The sequence below is a fragment of the Humulus lupulus genome, chromosome 3, assembly GCF_963169125.1.
Source record: "Humulus lupulus chromosome 3, drHumLupu1.1, whole genome shotgun sequence".
NCBI lineage: Eukaryota > Viridiplantae > Streptophyta > Magnoliopsida > Rosales > Cannabaceae > Humulus > Humulus lupulus.
Window position 1 is genome coordinate 263,006,824 of NC_084795.1, and position 6,039 is coordinate 263,012,862.

A 6,039-nucleotide genomic window follows, 5' to 3' on the forward strand; every position below is an offset into this window, starting at 1 on the left:
TCAATTTCATTTTGGTTGGATATTTTTTTACTATGGTATATCATTTTTTCTTTTGTTTTATGGTTTATAAAAATTGATTAATAATATATAGTATTTTTTATGAAAAAATTGATGATATATTATTTATTATAAGAAAAAATAGTTTGAGGTTATATAATATATCTATTTTAACTAACAATTATACTAATTATTTACAAAAAAAAAGAATTTGATTAATTATATATGAATTTTATATACTAAATTTCTCATAGAAACGTATCAAAATAAAAAAATCATCAAAGAAATTATTTTTATTAATAATACTAAATGAAGGAAAAAAGCAAGATAAAAGCAAAAAAAAAAAAAGACAAAAGTTTCTAAAACATGTTAAAAAGAAAGAAAGTATGAGTAGTTTTGTCAATTAATAATGGAATTTTACAGTTATATACCTAAAATTTAATGTATTTACAAAAATAACGTTGTCACATCAGCATAACATACCAGATTTTGGAAAAAAAAAGTGGGAAATCCCACTTTTCGATTTTTTTTATATTTTTTCTAGGTTGTAAAAAATTATATTTTAGTTACTTACGATATCGATAAGTTACCAATTTGTCACTTATTTTTTATTAAAAGTTGTATTTTTATATCATATTATTTCAGTACATTTTGGTTACCTCCAAAACTCATTTGTAGACATCTTAATATACAAATTAGTAATTTTTATGCTATATTATGGTATCTTATTATTTAAGATACATTTTGGTAACCTTCAAGTTTATTTCAGAAACTAATGAGTTGTCATATAGTATAATAAGTTGCAATATAGTTTTTTAATAAAAATTAATTTAGTATACTACATGGTAACTTTTAAATGAAAACTTTAAATAGACTTTTTTAGTCACTCATGTAATTTACATGTCTTATTATTTAAGATACATTTACATTACATTCAAGTCTATTTTATAAACTAATTATTATCATACAGTATAAAAAATGACTCCTATAATTCCAAGTTACCATGAATAACTTATTAGAAAATTATATTATTTAGTATACTGCATAGTTACTTTAAAAGCTATATTTTCGTTGCTTTTAAAATCATTTAAGATATCGATTGGTTACCTTTTGATATATGATTAAATTTTTGTATATGCCACAAATTAAAGTTACTTGAAATGTTTCTAAAATAACTTTAAAATTGTTTAGAATACCATATGTTATCTTTAAATGTAAAATAACAATACAAATTTTGGTATATTAAATTTTGTTTAAGTTTAAAATTTAGATACTCTTTGGTTAATAAAATATAAAAAAGAAACTAAGATGTTGTTTTTTATTCTGGTCTTCTCTGGTGACGGTGAAAAAACATATGCTTCCCACATATTAGAATGGTTACTTTGAAAAGTAGGTTGCAATGGTATCATTCTTGAGCCCAATCGACTAGCGGTGTGACCGAAAAAGATTTTTGAAGTTAAGGAGAAGAAAGAGAAGAAAGCAACATGAAAAAAAACTTAAAAACGAACCGATGACAGAAAAAATAAGTAGAACTAAATTTGAAAATAGTACAAAACAAAGGTATGATTGTAAATAAAATAACTAAATTGTAATTAAGATACAAAAATAATACTAAGTGTAAATTTTCCATTAATAATCATATATAATGGTAGGTCATTTTGCTAAAAATATTAAAACAAAGACATTTTTTTTAATCTTTGATATAAAATGGGATTGTTTTGCTTTAAGGCTAAAAAATAGCTCAATCATAGCTCGCGTATATATTTTAGAATATGAGTTATTTTACTTCATCGATCATGTGTTCTGTCACAATAGGTTAGAACAATATACTAAAAGAATGTTAGACACAAAATTATAGAATGATATATTATTTTCAAGTTTCGCCCATTTTTTATTTATTTATTTTATTTTTAATAAATAAGTTTCACCCATCTTTATGTATTTTGGTCTAACCCTAATGATATACACACCTTTTTTTTTTTGGACATTTGTTTTCCACATGAGCCTTCAAAGCCCATAAACCCCAATGGGCTTTCAATATCAATATTTTTTTTAGGTTAAAGAGTCCAAAGGGACATTTGGGTCAGAGTAAGCTCAACAAAAGTGCCTAATTTGGGAGGATAATTAGAAAAGTATCAGTTCTTTGGGAAGGCTAAAAGTGTGTAGCCTTTTTTTTTTCTTGAAGTTTCAAATTTGCTTATATTTATTTCTCAACTACTTGAAGTTTGTTTACTAACTACTGGAATTGAACAGTTGTTATATATATATATGTGTATATATATATATATATTTTTTTTTTTTAAAAACTGACGATATGTGATTTGTCTATCTTTGTCAACTAACAATAGATGTGGTAATTTTAGTACAAATTTGTTATGTGGATATCAGCAACTTGCCAAGACATAAATGGAAAGTGATTATAGAAGTCATTAAATTCCCAAATGCTACCGAACAAAAAATCCATGATCATCAAGACAAATATGTTGATTTATATGAAAAGAAAAAAAAATTGGTTTTTAATAGTGGGTGAAAGTAAGTAAATATCTATGCTTTCAATTTTGTAGTAAAATAGTCCAACTACTTTTTTAATAGTACATATTACCAAATATGTCATCTAGCAAATTACATTGATATTATTCTGTTCTAAATATTTTAATATTATAGTATATGTATATTAGTATTATTTAATTAGTTTTAATTTTAAAGTTATTTTGATTTTTTTTTCGTTTATTATGAGTTGTTGGTATATCATTTTTCAAATAGTGTATATCAAAGTTGTATGGTTAATATTATATAAATATTACATATTTTTTTCAACTATTGTTAATACTGTAAATACATTGTTTATGCTATAATATATCAATTTTTGTTATTTTTATTTCATATCAATTGATTTTGTTTGTTTTTTTTTAAACAAAAAGTTTATAGTATATAACTTTATTAGCATGGTATATTAATTTCATATATTATAATACAACAAATAGATATATCATGCTATTAAACATACATACTATATGTACCATAATATTTTATATACCATAACAAAAAAAAAATCAATATACCATGATAATAAAATTATACACTATAAATTTTTTTTAACAAAAATAAAATTGGTATATTACTAAAAAAAATATATATATAATGCTAACAAAACTATATACCACCATTAAAATGAATATATTATACTAATAAAATTATATATAATAAAATATAAACTAAATATCATCTAGAAAAATAATATATCATACCACAAAAACACATATATACTGAGCTTGAAAATAATACACCAACACTTAAAAAATGAAAAAAAAAATTACTCAAAAAATATATATATATATATAACATGCTAACAAAATTATGTACCATCATTAAAATGTATATATAATGCTAACAAAATTATATACCACTATTTAATTGTATATACAATGTTAACAAAATTATAAACCACCATTATATATTGTTGATGGTGAAATCTCGTCAACTAAATTATATTGGAAAACTCAAAGGTAAGTATGGAGATATTTGGATAAGAACTTAGAATGAACTTACGGAAGGATAAACACAGATCAACAATGGGGTTAGCATTTGTATATTGCTTAATAGCTTGAGTGTACAATGAATTTCCAACCCCTTATTTTGAGGGGTCAAGCTCTATTTATAGCTGGGCTCTAATGGCCCCTTATACATGGTGGTCCCTCGGGACAAAATAGTACATGAGTACACTGTCAGGGTAATAGCACAGGTGGTAGTGGTGTTGGAAGAGTGGTGGCTTGCCCTAGTACGTGTCAGGGGTCTGCAAAAGTACTCCTGTCTTGGTACCATATTATGCCTCCACTACTTGTCGGGTACGGACCTCATAAGCGTGATGAGGGAGTCCTGACCATGTACCAATCTTGTACTACCACTACCTGTCTGGCGTGGACACTGTATCATCCGTACTCTAACTCTTCTTGGTCTGTAGGCTCATTCTGTATCTCTTCTAGCTTCATGTCGAATCGTTGTGAGGCCTTTTCTGACTTTCCCCGACTGCATGTTCAAGAGGCCCTTGGTGCGAGGCCATGGGGCGCTTGGGGTGCTTGGTCATCGAGGTGAGGTGTGCCTCTCTTGGCGCGAGACACTTGGCCTCGCTATGCGAGGGGTGCCTCACTTGGTGCGAGACCCATGGCGCGAAACCCTTGGTGCGAGGCCCCTGGGTGCGCGGAGGCGTAGGTGGTGCGAGGCACTTGGGTGCGCGGAGGCGTGTCGCCTCGCAAGGCGCAGGTGGTGCGAGACACCTAGGTGCGCAGAGGCGTGCCATCTCGCGAGGCGCAGGTGGTGCGAGGCACCTGGGTGCGCAGAGGCTCAAGATATAAGAAAGTATGAAAAATATTGACAAAGTATGACATCAAGTGAGAAAAGTGAGATCTAGAAGGCAAAAGATGCTATACGGTGAAAAATAGTACAATGTTGATTAGTAGTATTTCGATGTAATATTGAGTATTAGGGGATTTACCAAATATATTTGAGGTATGAATTATGTTGGTATTTGGGATATGTGGTTATGGCAGGTTATTTGATGTTGATTACTGATTGATTTTGATATTTGGGGATAGATAAAATTAAGGGGAAGCTCTGTCAAAATTTCTCCAAGTGTCTAAGATAAATCTAATGCTCAATCTAAGAGGTTTAAGGCATTTTAGACATTATTTGGATATGAAATTTGATATGATGTTTTATGAATATTTTTAAATGATAGTTCAATGCCATGCTGCCACCATCATGGTGTAAAATTGAGTTTCTATAAATTGGGTGATAGTAACCTAATTAAGTGTTAAAATTTATCATGGTCATGATTAGGATATCATGAGAATTTTGGGATTTTTCTAAAGGATTAAAACAATGAGCTAAGTTTTTATATATGCCATTAAAGATCCTAAGAAAAATCATATGTTTGAAATGATGTGAAATCATTGCCCTTGTCAGGATAACCACATCAACACCTAAGACTCCACTTGTTATACGGTGAAATATATTTTGGACACAAGTAAAATACTCAACTACAACACAAGAATTACATGTTATTTGAAAGTATGCATTATATGAATTTTTTTTAAGTAAGTGGCATTCACATACATTGACATTTCATCATAAATTTATATACATAGCATAATAGTGATATGATGATTTATTGTATGATATAAGACCATGCATGATATTATGATGATTAATTATGTGATGCCTTAGCAAGTTTTATTCAACATAAAAGTAAGTTGTAATAAGAAGTTAAAGTTTAATGTCATGGTTTTGAAAAGGAAAATGAAAGTTTAAGTAGGTGTAAACGGAGGCCTATAGTTAGGCTCATATTGGCAACCCAACCCTTTGGGCTAGGTTTTAGTGAACAACTTATATTGTTTCCCATGTTCCCCTTTTTATTTTCTCCTCCATATGAGTTATTGTTATATGTATTGACACCACAGTGTGTGGTCGCCCTAACTCTTGAGCCCGACGAGGCAACGATGGAATAAAGTTTTTAATGCGCCCTACTGTGGTGATGGCTAGCCGGAGGAGAACCCATGAGAACCCCTGCAGGCATTGGCCTAATCAAACATTGTGCACAATATTAAGGAGCCCAAAATTTAAAAAGAAGTTGTGTATGCACATTGATATGGGGTAATCATTAGCATTGCATGCATTACTTTGCTTACTGAGCTTGAGGCTCATAGTTGTCTTGTGTTGCAGTTAAAGAAAGAAATGAGTGAATGACAAAGGAGAACTGAAGCATGGTTCTGACCCTAATTTGTACATATGCACATATCGACCTTATGTGGGCTATTTCAGTTTATCAGTGTGTACGTTTGTAATAAAGTGTGAGGTTATGTTTAGAAAACAAATTGGGTTATTTAATACTTATTTATAATATGTTTGAGACACACTTTATATTTAGTATAAATAATGAAATGAGTTTTATATAATACATATATCCACACTTCTGCTAAAAGTAATTATAATATAGTTTAAAACGTAACACCTCAAACATGATATTAACTAAAGTAGGTGAGGGTG